A 17822-nucleotide genomic window follows, 5' to 3' on the forward strand; every position below is an offset into this window, starting at 1 on the left:
TCGTAGCGTCCCGCGGCAAGGCCTGCCAGGTCACCGCCAAGATCCTCCGTGGTCCCTTTGAAGACCATTCAAGAACAAAGTACTCAAGACAAGACCCCGGCAAGAGGAGCTTGCCGGGAAGAAGGCAAGACCCCGGCAAGAGGAGCTTGCCGGGAAGGCCATCAGAAGCATCCCAAGGCCCCGGCAAGAGGCGCTTGCCGGGAAGGCCATCCAAGGCATTCCAAGGAACTTGCCGTGGCGCGCTATGCGCCCCGACAAGGCCCGGTGAGCGACAAGCTCCCGGAAGCGACAAGTCGACGGCCGCGGCAAGGCGCTTGCCGCGGCAAGCCCCCACTCCACGCCCGCGCTCCAGCACATCCACTCACGTGTCGCTCCGGGGCCCCTCCCAAGCGCACGTGGCAGGAGGCTGTGCAGCTAGGGGTGTGCGGTGGCGCGCAGGCGCTGACAAGACAACCATCGTGGCAAGACGGTGGCGTCCCTAGCGGTCCCTTTCGGTGCTGTCTAGGCGACACAGACGGGCATTTAATGCCCTTGTCCCCTGCCGTCAGGGTTAGGTATGATAACACTGTAGCAGCTAGCTGTGCCTACTACAGCACCTAGCTGTGCCTACCCACGGCACCCTTTTCCACTTTTGCCCTCCGTTGCCCTATGTCGGTAACCCCTTGAGCATATAAAAGGAGGCCCGGGGCAACGTAGAGAGGGGTTCAGCAATCCCACACACTCACGCTCGGTCTCGCTCCTGAGCTAGAAATCAATACCAATCCACAAAGCAGGAGTAGGGTTTTACGCATCCGTGCGGCCCGAACCTGGGTAAATCGCTCGCGTGCTTCTCATTGATTTACTCCTCGCACGACCAACCGCCCGCGTGCTTCGCCTCGATCTGCTCTTTGCGCAACCTCCGCCCCCCGCCGAACCAAAAGGGACCCGGTCCGCCGGTCCCATAGGTGCCCGTGGATCAGAAACCCCGGCATCTCTGGAGCGCCAGGTAGGGGGCGTCGAAGTTGTGTGAACCAGATCCGGCGTTCTCGCGGGCTAGATCTTCATCTTCTTCATCCATCTTCGCCATCTTCATCAACATGCCACCGAAGAAGAAAGTTTCGGAGGCAGCTGCTCCGTCCGCGCCGAGCCACCCACCGCCGGAGCAAACGGATGGTGGGGCAGGCGCCGGCGGAAGGGCACGCATCGACGAGGGAACTCTCGGTGCTGCCAGGTCCCAGGGCAAGGCTGCGCTGCCCATCGGCGGCGTGGCCGGCTCCCACAACGATCGGGCGCACTCCAAGACCTCGGTGTCCGTGCATGCACCGCGCCCATCTCAGGAGACGCGGGACCGGCAGCGTCATGGTACTCACGGTACCATGCACTCGCTGGATCAAGATCGAGCTGGATCTTGGAGCGCCCAAGACCACCATGCACGTCAACACCCCCAGAACAGATAAGTTGCCGAAGCCTGAGCAACCAGATCTCTGATTTTTGAGTTATCTCCCCTGGACGGCCGCCCTTTGTGTGGAAAGCCTGTGCGCGGAGGAGCCAACTCGTAGCTGGCTGCGCCCTTGCGTTGTTTCGAGCTTGCTCAACAACATTAGGTGAGCTGCGGCTAGTTGCTACACTAGGCGCGCCCTTGCATTGTTTCGAGCCTGCTCAACAGCGTAAGTTAGCTGCGGCTAGTTACTTAACTAGCCGTGCCCTTACTTTGCTTCGAGCCCCGCTCAGCAACTTAAGTGAGCTGCAGCTAGCTGTGACAAGGTTTCTTGCCGGTAGCGGCACCGCCAGCAGCCTGCTGACGTTCCGCACTCAGCGCTCGCGGCCCTGGTGCCTGCGCCGGCAAGTTCCCTAAAAGCGTGGGGTAAAAACACACAAAGTTGACGCCGAAGTGGGAAGGCCCTTACCGGGTGAAACGAGTCACTGGGCCTGGCGCTATCCGCCTTGAGACCGAAGATAGCATCCCAGTGAGTAATTCCTGGAGCATCGAGCATCTTCGTAAGTTTTACCCGTAAGGCGTGGTTGTTGGAACCCGTTCCGGCAACCACCTCTTGTACAAAGTCTTGCCGCTGTTGCATGTAATCCTTTGTACGAGGCCGGGCGCAGATCCCGTGCGCAGCAGAGCTCGCGTGCTCCGCACATTTTGTCGATTTTATGCTTTTTGTTTTCTGGCATATATGATCTGACATTTGTGCAGCACCAACCCCACGGTGAGTGATAACGAGCCGCAAGGCTCTATATCTTTATTTTCTCTTCTTTCTGTTCTTCCAAGGAAAGAAAGGTTCCCCCGCCCACAAGTTTGCCGGGGGGGGGGGGGGAAGGGAGAAGAAAAGGGTATGGACCAGGCGTCGTTCAAGAATTTCGTCTTGCCGGGAAGCAAACGACAGAAAAGCTAAGTTGCCAAAGTTTGAGCAGCCAAATTTTTTAAATTTCAAGTTATCTCCCTTGAACGACTGCACTTTGTATGGGAAACCTGTGCGCGGAGGAGCCAACTCGTAGCTGGCTGCGCCCTTGCGTTGTTTCGAGCTCGCTCAACAACATTAGGTGAGCTGCGGCTAGTTGCTACACTAGCCGCGCCCTTGCATTGTTTTGAGCCTGCTCAACAACGTAAGTTAGCTGCGGCTAGTTGCTTAACTAGCTGCGCCCTTACTTTGCTTCGAGCCCCGCTCAGCAACTTAAGTGAGCCGCAGCTGGCTGCGACAAGGTTTCTTGCTGGTAGCGGCACCGCCGGTTCCGCACCCAGCGCTCGCGGTCCGGATGCCTGCACCGGCAAGTTCCCTAAAAGCATAGGGCAAAAACATACAAAGGGAGGAGTCAAGTAAAGGGAATAACATTGCAATGGCTACCCAGAAGAAAGTTATATTACAAAATAGCTTGTCGCAGCTCTAATAAATGTTTTCTATGACATAGCTAGCAGCGACAAGGAAAGAAGGAAGCCGGCGGCCTAGTCGACGCGGTCGCCCTCAACCCTCTTGATCCCGCTCACCTTGTCCACAATGGGTGCGACAAGGGCCTTGAGCTCCTCCTGATCGATATCAGGCGGCAAGGATCTGAGGACGTTGTGGAGGCGGAGGCCTGGATTGCGGAAGGCCACCTTCATCAACACCTTCTGAAGGGCTCCCGCACAGATCTCGCGCGACTCGTCGGCCAGCCGCTTCGGGATCTCATCCCGGAGCCGCTGGAGCGCCGTCGCCACGCCTTGGAAGAACATAGTGAGCTTGGCGCTAGGCTGGAGGTTCTCGTCAGAGGAGTACCCGAAGTCCTCCACCCCCAGCTGCGCCAGCTCCTTATCGATGTCCCCGGCGGCGTTCACGAGGCTCTCCGTCCAGTGCTCCACCGTATCCCTAAAGGTGTTTTGGGTGGTGGCAGCACTCTCCAGCAACGCCTTGTCGGCATCGATCTCCTTCTTCAGGGCCGCCTCCCGCTCCTTGGCGCCGTCCAGGGCCTTGGTCAAAGCGACCAGCCTCGACTCGAGGGCGGCGTTGGAGTCCTTGGTGGCGCTGAGCTCTTCGCCATATGCTTTGCGGTCAGCCTCCAGCTGCACCACCTTCATCTCCAGCACCTTTTTGGCGGCCTCAGCAGCGGCGGCAGCGTCCTCCGCTTGCTTAAGGGCTCCGCCAAGCTTCTCCTCGCGCGCGGCAAGCTCCTCCTCGTGAGCGTCGAGGTTGACCTTCCGCTGCGCCAGCTCGCCATCCTTCGCGGCTAGCTTCACAGCGGCCAGTCGCTGCAGCTCTTCGGCTTCGGCCTTCTCGAGGAGAAAGGCCTTCTTCGCTTCAGCGAGCTGCTCCCGCTCCTCCGCCAGGGATCGGAGAGCTTCCCGGTGGAAACCCCCGAGCTCGTCTGCGCGCTTCTCAATGTCTGCTCCCGCCTTCGCGACAAGCGCCTCGCGGGATTCCATCTTGGCTTGTCGCGCGCGGTAGAGCGACATCAACCTGCGCAGCAGCCGCTCCTCTTCGGGCTCGTTGCTGCTGCTGCTCGGCGCGTCGACCAGCTTCAGACCCGCGGAGGCAAGCACTTCCCCGTCGAAGACCTCCCCCTCGACCGGCGCCCTGGATCTTGACGCCCAGGGGAGGTTGATGAAGACGCCTTCGCCGGCCTTCAAGTAAGCGCCCGGCTGGGACTCCTCGGTACTTGGCGCTGCGGCTTCGGCGGATGGGTCGGCGGTCGGCGTAGCGCCTGGCGCTCCTGCGGCCCCAGGGCCGTCAGTACGATCGCCAGATTCCTTGCCAGTTGCCGCGGCACCAGCCTTGGCGGCCTCGGTGCCGGCGGCGTCTCCAGCACCGACAGCTTCGTCGGCAGCGACCTCTATCTCCATCTGCTCTGCAGCGGATGGATCTGACGGCCGGCAAAGGGGAGAAGAGTCAAACAAGATCCAGCCAAAAACTCAAAAAGATCAGAAGAAGAAGAATCCAAGGGAAGTTTTGAAGCAAGAAGATTACCTGCGCTGGGCTCGGTGGCGATGGTCTCCGCCGCTAGGGGGATGCTGGTGCCGTCCCTTGGCGGAGAGCTTCCCCTTGCCGGAGAGCCACCCCCTGCCGGAGAATCTCTTGCCGGAGAATTTTCCCTGGGCGGCGTAGTTGAAGCAGATGGCATTCCGGGGACTGTCTCCGGACACTCCTGGTGAGGCTGCTCTGCTCCTACACAAGTCAACAAGCAGATATCAGCAAAGACAAGTACCCATGCGCGCCTCACCGTGGCAAATAGTTCACACACTTACGCTGGGGGCTGCCATGGAGGAAAGTCGCCAGGTCGGCAAGGTTGTCTCAGGCGCGCCACCTGCTGTCGCAATGGGCACGTCCTCGATGATGACCGCCGGGGCCTTAGTTCTCTTTGCCGCTCTCTGGGCCAGAGTCCTAAAAAGGAGCAGGTTCAGGGAAAAGCAATTGAGAAACAAGAACAACAGCAAAAACCGAAGAAATGCGAGTGCAGCAAGAGAAGCTTACTCTTCTTCATCCTCCTCGTTGGAGCTCAGCGCGGAGAAGTCGAAGCCCGGCGCGCTCCCAGAGCAAGGAGGCGGAGGAGAAGCTTCCCTTGGCCGCTTAGCAGGAGCAGTGGTGGCGGTCTGAGAAGACCCTGCCCCGACAGTCGGCGCGGCACGGGAAGCGGCAGGGGCCGAAGCGGTGGTCTGGCTGGACCCCGCTCCAGGTTCCGTCGTAGCATGAGGCGCTCCCGCGGCAACGGTGTTTGCTGCGGTCGAGCGCGTCACGCGGCGTGGTGACTGTTGACCCGCTTGCCGCTCCGCCACGTCACCAACCTTGCGGAGACGCCTTCTGGGCGGCGTTGGGGGCTCTGCCTCTGGTGGGCTGTCCGGAGGCAAGGAGGAAGAGGAGTCGATTTGCCGCGAGCTGCCCGTATCTTTGGCAGGCTCGCCCGGCTCGGTGTCTTGCCCGGCAAGTCCCTCCTTGCCGGCAGGCTCCCCTTGCTCGCCACGGCTCGCCACTTCTACCGCGTCTGCTTCCGCGGTGGTGAACCCAAACTCGCCCGCGGCTATGGCTTCCGTTGCCTCCTCCAGCCTGGTGGCGATGCGCGCCATCTCCGCGTCGGTGGTGTCGCGGGTAAGGCCGTCCTTCTCGTCGGCACGAACCGCCACTTCCACCAAGTTGTCGAAGAAGTGCTGCACGACCTCGTCGGCAGGCTCCTGCCAAGTTGGCACAATCCCGTGCGAGTCGCATTCCGGCATCATTGCACGGATGCGGTCGAGCGCGGAGTTGTTGCACAAAGGCACGACACCCCCCGGCAACCTGAACACCTCGAGATGCTGGGGGTCATATCTGAACAGCTCCTGCAGCATCGCATGGAGCCCCAGAACTGTGAAGTTGTAGTTGAAGCCCGGCCGCAGCCTCATAATGTCCGCCGCGTTCTTGAACTCCCAAGTTGGCCTCCCCCGCTCTTGCAGGGGGGCGATGCGGCGGCGGAGGAAGTCTACGCCAACCGCGCCGACAGTGAGCCCGGCATTCCGGAGGCGCAGGATCCTGGTGACGGCGATCCCCAGCCTGTCGTCCTCCAGGGCCAGGTCGCTCCAGTCGTCGCCGCGCGCCACCGGGGTTTGGCGCCGGGCGGTGAAAGGCTGCGGACTCTCCTCGACAATCCAGCACCCATCAGCCCTCCACTCCTCCCACTTGCCGCGGAACTCTCCCTCCAGGTAGGTCTCCTTCTTGCCGGTCCTTGAGATCCAGGCGATCCCGCCGGATAGAGGCTCTCCTCTCTCTACTCGAGGAGTGAAGAAATGGCGGAAGAGGGCTACGTTGGGAAGAACTCCGACAAAGTTTTCGCAGAGATGCGCGAAAACTGCCATCGTCAGAACGGCGTTGGGGTTGAAGTCGAGGAGATGGAATCCATAGGTGTTCATGATGTCGCAGAAGAAATCCGAGAAGGGCGGGCAGAGCCCGCAATAGAAGAACAACGCGAAGAAGGCGTACCCATTTGGAGCAGTCTTACAGGCGGCGGCGGGGAGAACCCTTGTGCGCGGATGCGCGCGCGTCTCCGCCGACCAGAACAGAGAATAGTCCGCCCTCAGCTCCTTCGCGCCGAGCCTGGGGGGGATAATGGCCCGCGTCTTCCGCAGCGCTGCGAGCCGCTGCGCCTCGGTCGTCTTCACGGTCTTCCCCCTGTCGGCTTTTGGAGCCATGGCGGAAGCAGTGAAGGGGGTCGACGGCGTTGGTGGTGCTGGCGGCGGTGGAGGGCGGAGCGCTGCTCTCTCTCTCTGCTTTGGGGAGGCGAGAGGGCGGCAGAGATTTCCGAGATTGGGAACGGCAATGGGCGAATCAGCCAACCGCCCCTGTTTCCCCTGCTTTTAAAGGGGGGAGGGGGGGGCAGACGTTCCACATTTCGAGAAAAGGAACCCCCACGACCTCTCCCATGACGCCGCATTCAACGCGTGCCGTTCGGGGGGAGGGCCTGGTGGATGCGGAGGAAGATTCGGCGTAACCTAGGCCGCACGTGCCCGTGCACTGTTTTGGGCCTGGCCCAACAGCGCTCGACACCGTGTCTGGCCCAGGCCCGGGGGCTCCTGTCGGTGTACTAAAGTAGGGGTACACTTAGTACCCCGAACTTGTGCACGGGCAGTCGCAGCGTCCCGCGGCAAGGCCTGCCAGGTCACCGCCAAGATCCTCCGTGGTCCCTTTGAAGACCATTCAAGAACAAAGTACTCAAGACAAGACCCCGGCAAGAGGAGCTTGCCGGGAAGAAGGCAAGACCCCAGCAAGAGGAGCTTGCCGGGAAGGCCATCAGAAGCATCCCAAGGCCCCGGCAAGAGGCGCTTGCCGGGAAGGCCATCCAAGGCATTCCAAGGAACTTGCCGCGGCGCGCTATGCGCCCCGACAAGGCCCGGTGAGCGACAAGCTCCCGGAAGCGACAAGTCGACGGCCGCGGCAAGGCGCTTGCCGCGGCAAGCCCCCACTCCACGCCCGCGCTCCAGCACATCCACTCACGTGTCGCTCCGGGGCCCCTCCCAAGCGCACGTGGCAGGAGGCTGTGCAGCTAGGGGCGTGCGGTGGCGCGCAGGCGCTGACAAGACAACCATCGTGGCAGGACGGTGGCGTCCCTAGCGGTCCCTTTCGGTGCTGTCTAGGCGACACAGACGGGCATTTAATGCCCTTGTCCCCTGCCGTCAGGGTTAGGTATGATAACACTGTAGCAGCTAGCTGTGCCTACTACAACACCTAGCTGTGCCTACCCACGGCACCCTTTTCCACTTTTGCCCTCCGTTGCCCTATGTCGGTAACCCCTTGAGCATATAAAAGGAGGCCCGGGGCAACGTAGAGAGGGGTTCAGCAATCCCACACACTCACGCTCGGTCTCGCTCCCGAGCTAGAAATCAATACCAATCCACAAAGCAGGAGTAGGGTTTTACGCATCCGTGCGGCCCGAACCTGGGTAAATCACTCGCGTGCTTCGCTTCGATTTACTCCTCGCACGACCAACCGCCCGCGTGCTTCGCCTCGATCTGCTCTCTGCGCAACCTCCGCCCCCCGCCGAACCAAAAGGGACCTGGTCCGCCGGTCCCATAGGTGCCCGTGGATCAGAAACCCCGGCACGGACTATATCCTTTGGCCGGACTGTTGGGGAACGTAGCAGAATTTTAAAATTTTCTACGCATCACCAAGATCAATCCATGGAGTCATCTAGCAACGAGGGAGAGGGGAGTGCATCTACATACCCTTTGTGACGCCCCGAGACCGATGTGCCAGGTGTCTTCCAGTCATTCGCTGTCGTTGTCATGTCTTTTGCTTGCGTGTTGCATCTTATCATGTCATCATGTGCATTGCATCATCATGTTTTCTAAACCTGCATCCGTCCGGGTTTCCCCAGTTCCGTCTGTTGTCCATTCCGAGTCCAACCACACTTGCACGCGCCCGCGGCACCTCCGAAATATTATTTTATAAGTGGCTGGAAAATGTTCTTGGATTGGGGTGAAAGTTGGCGTGCGGTCTTATTTTAGTGTAGATAGATCACCTGTCAAGTTTCATCGCATTCGGAGTTCGTTTGATAGCCCAACCGTTAAACTATAGCGGCAGTATAGCCGGTCACATGTCGGACGTTTTCGGCCTCCGGAAACAGATGTCGGGCCCTCTCTCTCTCTTCTCCCCCTCGCAGTCTCGCCACAGCCCACCTAGTCCACCCTCCTTCCCCTCTTCGCTTCCGGAGTTATCCGATGCGACCGCACGGTCCGAAACCCTCTCTGCACAGTGCATCAAACCCCTCGCGCACATCCGAAAATTGTCCCGGACCCGACCCGGACAGTCGTCACCGTTGGATCCGGATCATCCCCAAACGTCTGCAAAACATCACCGTTTTCCTATTCAGAATCCCTAACTATATTTTTTGCGACCGTCCGATTGCGATCGTAGGGACGTGATAGCCCCTACCCAATTCCTAGCTGCTATTTATAGCAGATGAAACCCTACCTAAACTAGCCAACCCTAATTTCTAGGGATCCTCCCCTGTCCAATCCTCGCCGCCGCCATCTTCCCCTTGTTTTCAGTGCCACCAAATCAACACTGCAGCCAACCACAAACCTCCCCTGGTCTCCTCCTCGTTGTCCCATCGAACCAATCCCCTCCCGATCCAGAAAACCACCATCGCCACTGCTCCTCCTCAATTTTCCACGCCCAACCAACCGCCGCCACCCTCTCCCTTGTTTTCCTCACCAGCAACAGCATGAGGCAGCGCTTCCCCTCGTCTCTCTCCACGCCCGTGGCTGAGGAGGAGCGCTCGGCCTCATCTCGTCGCCCCGGCCTTGTGCAGCTCCTCGTCGCCTCTCTTCTTCCCCGCTGCTCTCTCTCCCTCTCTCTGTAGCATCTCTGGTGCCTCACTTCTCTCTCTCTCTCACAGGACCACGCCGGCGACCGGAGCAGCCGCCCTTGCCTCTGGACCCGCGCCCAGTCTTCGTTCCCGTGCCGCTCGTCGCGTGGCCTCTGCTCTCTGCCGGACCTCCCCCTGTTTGGCTTCTACCAGCGCGCCCTTCCTCCTCCTCGTCGTTCATCACCTGGCTGCCGGAGTCGCAAAAGACCGCCAAGCCCCCCATGGTCGCCAGGACCTTTCCCGACCTCGATCCGCCAAGTCCGCCGGCGGGAACGGCCTTCACCGCTCGGATCCGTCAATGCCTCGACCTGCCGCTTCGGATTCCGACGACCCCAGTTCGCCGTTGCCGCGCCGAGACCCGCTGCCGCCTCGCCGTTGACCTTCAACGCCGCCGTTCTGGTTCTGTCAAGCAGAGGACGAGCATCGCCTGGGCTGCCTCCCTCGCACGCGTGTGGGCCAGCCTCGCCCCGGCTCCAGCAGCGCCCTCCGTTCCCTGGGCCGGCCCTTCTCCTCCTCTGCTGTGCCGACCTGGGCCAGGGCCCGTGGGTGAGCAGGCCCTCCCTCTAGTCTCCTGTGCACCTGGCCCAGCAGTTTTGGCCCATGTCATGTTTTTTTCCTCTAGACGATTTTGACTATTATCTAGAGATTTGCTAGTTTTGCAGAAACACCCTTTAACTTCATGCATATTTTAACTCACAAACTAAGCATCACATGTAAAAACTTTGTATATGAAACTTGCTTAGTTTTTCATCTAGTTTAATAATATGCAACTTTCATCTATGTTTTAAATGTTTAAAATGTTGTTTGTTTAAATTTTCTTAAATAACTTGTTAAAATGATTTAATTCATATCTAAATAACCGTAACTCCGAATTTAATAAACTTTATATGTAAATGGGGTAGAATTTTGCCTAGTTTAACATGGTGGCATCATCTTGCATGGTTAACAACTCTAAAATATGGTTTAGGGAAGAACAGTACCAAACCTAATAAATGCACATGAGGATTTTCCGGAATTATTGTTTGTTGTTCCCGGCCTCATTTAAACTTGACTAGATAGGTAGTTTTGCTTTGCTTCACCCTCTTGCCATGTTTAACAACATTTAATATTGTTGGGTACATAAAAAAGAGAGAACTAAATAAGTCACGTGGTGTTTCGTCAATATGCAACGGAGTTGCATATTGAACTCCACTTAATTTGTAGAATTGCTTGTGCACTTTGCCATGCCATGCTTCATTAAACCGGACATGCATCATACTTGGTTGTGCATCATGCCATGGTCATGTGTTGGTTGTTTACTATGTTGTTTGCTCCTTTCCGGTGTTACTTCTTCGGGTTGGTTCCGATAACGTCGCGTTTCTGAGGATCCGTTCGACTACGTCCGTTTGTCTTCTTCATGGACTCGTTCTTCTTCCTTGCGGGATCTCAGGCAAGATGACCATACCCTCGAAATCACTTCTATCTTTGCTTGCTAGTTGCTCGCTCTTTTGCTATGCCTATGCTGCGATACCTACCACTTGCTTATCATGCCTCCTATATTATTGAACCAAGCCTCTAACCCACCTTGTCCTAGCAAACCATTGATTGGCTATGTTACCGCTTTGCTCAGCCCCTCTTATAGCGTTGTTCGTTGCAGGTGAAGATTGAAGTTTGTTCCTTGTTGGAACATGGAGATGTTGTTCCTTGTTGGAACATGTTTACTTGTTGGGATATCACAATATATCTTATTTAATTAATGCATCTATATACTTGGTAAAGGGTGGAAGGCTCGGCCTTTTGCCTAGTGTTTTGTTCCACTCTTGCCGCCCTAGTTTCCGTCATATCGGTGTTATGTTCCCTGATTTTGCGTTCCTTACGCGGTTGGGTAATAATGGGAACCCCTTGACAGTTCGCCTTGAATAAAGCTCTTCTAGCAATGCCCAACTTTGGTTTTACCATTCGCCACCTAGCCTCTTTTTCCCTTGGGTTTCGCGGACTCAAGGGTCATCATTATTTTACCCCCCGGGCCAGTGCTCCTCTGAGTGTTGGTCCAAACTAGAGCCCCTTGCAGCGCCACCTCGGGGAAACTCGAGGGCTGGTTTTAGTTGTACGGACTGCTCATCTGAGTGTGCCCTGAGAACGAGATATGTGCAGCTCCTATCAGGATTTGTCGGCACATTCGGGCGGTGTTGCCGGATTTGTTTTAACTTGTCGAAGTTGTCTTGTAGAACCGGGATGCCGAGTCTGATCGGAATGTCTCGGGAGAAGGTATATCCTTCGTTGACCGTGAGATCTTGTCATGGGCTAAGTTGGGACTCCCCTGCAGGGATTTGAACTTTCGAAAGCCGTGCCCGCGGTTATGGGCAGATGGGAATTTGTTAACGTCCGGTTGTAGAAAACCTGAAGTTGACCTTAATTAAAATGCATCAACCGCGTGTGTAACCGTGATGGTCTCTTTCCGGCGGAGTCCGGGAAGTGAACATGGTGTTGGAGTTATGTTTGACATAGGTTGTTCTAGGATCACTTCTTGATCATAGTTTCTCGATCGTGCTTTGCCTTCTCTTCTCGCTCTCATTTGCGTATGTTAGCCACCATATATGCTAGTCGCTTGCTGCAGCTCCACCTCATACCTTTACCTTACCCATAAGCTTACATAGTTTTGATCGCGAGGGTGTGAGATTGCTGAGTCCCTGTGACTCATAGACACTTCCAAAACCAGCTTGCAGGTGCCGATGAGTCCTTGCAGATGACGCAACCAAGCTCAGGAGGAGCTCGATGAAGATCTTGTCCTTTGTGTTGTTTCGTTCTAGTTGATCAGTAGTGGAGTCTAGTTGGGGTCGGTCAGGGATCTATGTAGCATTTGGGGTATTCTTCTTTTATTTTGGGTTCCGTAGTCGGACCTTGATTGTATTTGGTTGAGGTAATGCTTTATTTATGTAATTGTGTGAAGTGGCGATTGTAAGCCAACTATGTATCTCTTTCCTTTATGTATTACATGGGCTGTGTGAAGATTACCTCACTTGCGACATTGCTTTCAATGCGGTTATGCCTCTAAGTCGTGCTTCGACACGTGGGAGATATAGCCGCATCGAGGGCATTACACCCTTGTAGATCGCGAGCGGAAGCGTTCAAGAGAACGGGGTTGATGGAGTCGTACTCATCGTGATCCAAATCACCGACGACCGAGCGCCGAACGAACGGCACCTCCGCGTTCAACACACGTACGGTTGGGAGAGACGTCTCCTCCTTCTTGATCTATCAAGGGGATAGGAGAGGTTGATGGAGATCCTGCAGCACGACTGCGTGGTGGTGGAAGTAGCGGGATCTCGGCAGGGCTTCGCCAAGCACCAACGAGAGGGCGAGAGGGAGAGGTGTCACGGGGGGAGAGGGAGGCGCCAGGGACTTGGGTGTGGCTGCCCTCCCTCCCCTCCACTATATATAGGGGCCAGGGGGGCGCCGGCCCCTCTAGATCCCATCTAGATGGGGGGGGGCGGCAAGGGGGTGGCTTGGCCCCTAAGCCAGGTGGAGGCGCCCCCACCCCTAGGGTTTCTAACCCTAGGCGCAGGAGGAGGCCCGTGGGGGGTGCACCAGCCCACCAGGGGCTGGTTCCCTTCCCACTTCAGCCCATGGGGTCCTCCGGGATAGGTGTCCCCACCCGGTGGACCCCTGGGACCCTTCCGGTGGTCCCGGTACAATACCGATGACCCCCGAAACTTTCCCGGTGGCCGAAACTGGTCTTCCTATATATAAATCTTTACCTCCGGACCATTCCGGAACTCCTCGTGATGTCCAGGATCTCATCCGGGACTCCGAACAACTTTCGGGTTACCGCATACTTATATTTCTACAACCCTAGCATCATCGAACCTTAAGTGTGTAGACCCTACGGGTTCGGGAACCATGCATACATGACCGAGACAACTCTCCGGCCAATAGCCAACAGCGGGATCTGGATACCCATGTTGACTCCCACATATTCCAAGATGATCTCATCGGATGAACCACGATGTCGAGGATTCAATCAATCCCGTATTCAATTCCCTTTGTCAATCGGTACGTTACTTGCCCGAGATTCGATCATCGGTATCCCAATACCTCGTTCAATCTCGTTACCGGCAAGTCACTTTACTCGTTCCGTAACACATCATCCCGTGACCAACCCTTAGTCACATTGAGATCATTATGATGATGTTTTACCGAGTGGGCTCAGAGATACCTCTCCGTCATGCGGAGTGACAAATCCCAGTCTCGATTCGTGCCAACCCAACAGACACTTTCGGAGATACCCGTAGTGCACCTTTATAGTCACCCAGTTACGTTGTGACGTTTGGCACACCCAAAGTATTCCTAAAGTATCTGGGAGTTGCACAATCTCATGGTCTAAGGAAAAGATACTTCACATTAGAAAAGTTCTAGCAGACGAACTACACGATCTTGTGCTATGCTTAAGATTGGGTCTTGTCCATCACATCATTCTTCTAATGATGTGATCCCATTATCAATGACATCTAATGTCCATAGTCAGGAAAACATGACTATCTGTTGATCAACGAGCTAGTCAACTAGAGGCTTACTAGGGACATGTTGTGGTCTATATATTCACACATGTATTAAGATTTCTGGATAACACAATTATAGCATGAACAATAGACAATTATCATGAACAAGGAAAGATAATAATAACCATTTTATTATTGCCTCTAGGGCATATTTCCAATAGTCTCCCACTTGCACTAGAGTCAATAATCTAGTTACATTGTGATGAATCGAACACCCATAGAGTTCTGGTGTTGATCATGTTTTGCTCGAGGAAGAGGATTAGTCAACAGATCTGCGACATTCAGGTCCGTATGCACTTTACAAATATCTATGTCTCCATTTTGAACATTTTCACGAATGGAGTTGAAGCGACGCTTGATATGCCTGGTCTTCCTGTGAAACATGGGCTCCTTGGCAAGGGCAATAGCTCCAGTGTTGTCACAGAAGAGAGTCATCGGGCCCGACGCATTGGGAATAACTCCTAGGTCGGTAATGAACTCCTTCACCCAGATCGCTTCTTGTGCTGCCTCCGAGGCTGCCATGTACTCCGCTTCACATGTAGATCCCGCCACGACGCTTTGCTTGCAACTGCACCAGCTGACTGCCCCACCATTCAAAATATACACGTATCCGGTTTGTGACTTAGAGTCATCCAGATCTGTGTCGAAACTAGCATCGACGTAACCCTTTACGACGAGCTCTTCGTCACCTCCATAGACGAGAAACATATCCTTAGTCCTTTTCAGGTACTTCAGGATATTCTTGACCGCTGTCCAATGTTCCATGCCAGGATTACTTTGGTACCTTCCTACCAAACTTACGGCAAGTTTTACATCAGGCCTGGTACACAGCATGGCATACATGATAGACTCTATGGCCGAGGCATAGGGGACGACACTCATCTTTTCTCTATCTTCTGCCGTGGTCGGGCATTGAGCTGTGCTCAATGTCATACCTTGCAATACAGGCAAGAACCCCTTCTTGGACTAATCCATATTGAACTTCTTCAATATCTTTTCAAGGTATGTACTTTGTGAAAGACCAATGAGGCGTCTCGATCTATCTCTATAGATCTTGATGCCTAATATATAAGCAGCTTCTCCAAGGTCCTTCATTGAAAAACACTTGTTCAAGTAGGCCTTTATGCTTTCCAAGAATTCTATATCATTTCCCATCAATAGTATGTCATCCACATACAATATGAGAAATGCTACAGAGCTCCCACTCACTTTCTTGTAAACGCAGGCTTCTCCATAAGTCTGCGTAAACCCAAACACTTTGATCATCTCATCAAAACGAATGTTCCAACTCCGAGATGCTTGCACTAGCCCATAGATTGAGCGTTGGAGCTTGCACACCTTGTCAGCATTCTTAGGATCGACAAAACCTTCCGGCTGCATCATATACAATTCTTCCTTAAGGAAACCATTAAGGAATGTCGTTTTGACGTCCATTTGCCATATCTCATAATCATAGAATGCGGCAATTGCTAACATGATTCGGACAGACTTCAGCTTCGCTATGGGTGAGAAAGTCTCATCGTAGTCAACCCCTTGAACTTGTCGATAACCCTTAGCGACAAGCCGAGCCTTATAGATGGTCACATTACCATCCGCGTCTGTCTTCTTCTTAAAGATCCATTTATTTTCTATGGCTCGCCGATCAAAGGGCAAGTCAGTCAAAGTCCATACTTCGTTTTCCTACATGGATCCTATCTCGGATTTCATGGCTTCCAGCCATTTGTCGGAATCTGGGCCCGCTATCGCTTCTTCATAGTTCGAAGGTTCACCATTGTCTAACAACATGATTTCCAGGACAGGGTTGCCGTACCACTCTGGCGCGGAATGCGTCCTTGTGGACCTTCGAAGTTCAGTAGCAACTTGATCTGAAGTTTCATGATCATAATCATTAACTTGCTCCCTAGTCGGTGAAGACACCTCAGGAACAATTTCTTGAGCTGCGCCACTCTCCGGTTCAAGAGGCAATACTTCATCAAGTTCTACTTTCCTCCCACTTACTTCTTTCGAGAGAAACTATTTCTCTAGAAAGGATCCATTCTTGGCAACAAAGGTCTTGCCTTCGGATCTAAGATAGAAGCTATACCCAATAGTTTCTTTAGGGTATCCTATGAAGACACATTTTTCCCATTTGGGTTCGAGCTTTTCAGGTTGAAGTTTCTTGACATGAGCATCGCATCCCCAAACTTTCAGAAACGACAGCTTAGGTTTCTTGCCAAACCACAATTCATACGGTGTCGTCTCAACGGTTTTCTACGGAGCCCTATTTAAAGTGAATGCGGCAGTCTCCATAGCATAACCCCAAAATGATAGTGGTAGATCGGTAAGAGACACCATAGATCGTACCATATCCAATAGGGTGCGATTACGGCGTTCGGACACACCATTACGCTGTGGTGTTCGAGGCAGCATGAGTTGTGAAACTATTCCACATTTCCTTAAGTGCGTGCCAAATTCATGACTCAAATATTCTCCCCCACGATCTGATCGTAAGAACTTGATTTTCCTGTCACGTTGATTTTCAACCTCACTCTGAAATTCCTTGAACTTTTCAAAGGTCTCAGACTTGTGTTTCATTAAGTAGACATACCCATATCTACTTAAGTCATCAGTGAGGGTGAGGACATAACGATAGCCACCGCGAGCCTCAACGCTCATTGGACCGCACACATCAGTATGTATGATTTCCAATAAGTTGGTTGCTCGCTCCATTGTTTCGGAGAACGGAGTCTTGGTCATTTTACCCATGAGGCATGGTTCGCACGTGTCAAATGATTCCTAATCAAGAGACTCCAAAAGTCCATCTGCATGGAGTTTCTTCATGCGTTTGGCACCAATGTGACCAAGGCGGCAGTGCCACAAGTATGTGGGACTATGATTATCAACCTTACATCTTTTGGCATGCACACTATGAATGTGTGTAACATCACGTTCGAGATTAAATAAGAATAAACCATTGACCAGCGGGGCATGACCATAAAACATGTCTCTCATATAAATAGAACAACCATTATTCTCAGATTTAAATGAGTAGCCATCTCGCATTAAACGAGATCCAGATACAATGTTCATGCTCAAAGCTGGTACTAAATAACAATTATTGAGGTTTAAAACTAATCCAGTAGGTAAATGCAGAGGTAGCGTGCCGACGGCGATCACATCGACCTTGGAACCATTCCCGACGCGCATTGTCACCTCGTCCTTCGCCAGTCTCCGTTTATTCCGCAGTTCCTATTTTGAGTTACAAATATGATCAACTGCACTGGTATTAAATACCCAGGAGCTACTACGAGCGCTGGTAAGGTACACATCAATAACATGTATATCACATATACCTTTGGTATTGCCGACCTTCTTTTCCGCTAAGTACTTGGGGCAGTTCTGCTTCCAGTGACCGTTTCCCTTGCAATAAAAGCACTCAGTCTCAGGCTTGGGTCCATTCTTTGACTTCTTCCCGGCAGCTTGCTTACCGGGCGCGGCAACTCCCTTGCTGTCCTTCTTGAAGTTCTTTTTACCCTTGCCTTTCTTGAACTTAGTGGTTTTATTCACCATCAACACTTGATGTTCCTTTTTGATTTCCACCTCCGCTGATTTCAGCATTGAATATACCTCGGGAATGGTCTTTTCCATCCCCTGCATATTGAAGTTCATCACAAAGCTCTTGTAGCTAGGTGGGAGCGACTGAAGGATTCTGTCAACGACCGCATCATCTAGGAGATTAACTCCTAGCTGAGACAAGCGGTTATGCAGCCCAGACATTTTAAGTATGTGCTCGCTGACAGAACTGTTCTCCTCCATCTTACAACTGTAGAACTTGTCGGAGACTTCATATCTCTCGACCCGGGCGTGAGCTTGGAAAACCATTTTCAGCTCTTGGAACATCTCATATGCTCCGTGTTGCTCAAAACGCTTTTGGAGCCCCGGTTCTAAGCTGTAAAGCATGCCGCACTGAACCAGGGAGTAATCTTCACTACGTGTCTGCCAAGCGTTCATAACGTCTTGTTC

General features: G+C 53.9%; 1 pseudogene; it reads right to left on the bottom strand.

The window, feature by feature from the left end:
- The window catches only part of LOC125518723, a 49190-nt pseudogene extending 44896 nt beyond the window's left edge, over positions 1-4294 (bottom strand).
- Positions 4295-17822: the final 13528 nt, after the last annotated feature.

The sequence above is a fragment of the Triticum urartu genome, chromosome 7 (assembly GCF_003073215.2).
Source record: "Triticum urartu cultivar G1812 chromosome 7, Tu2.1, whole genome shotgun sequence".
Lineage (NCBI taxonomy): Eukaryota > Viridiplantae > Streptophyta > Magnoliopsida > Poales > Poaceae > Triticum > Triticum urartu.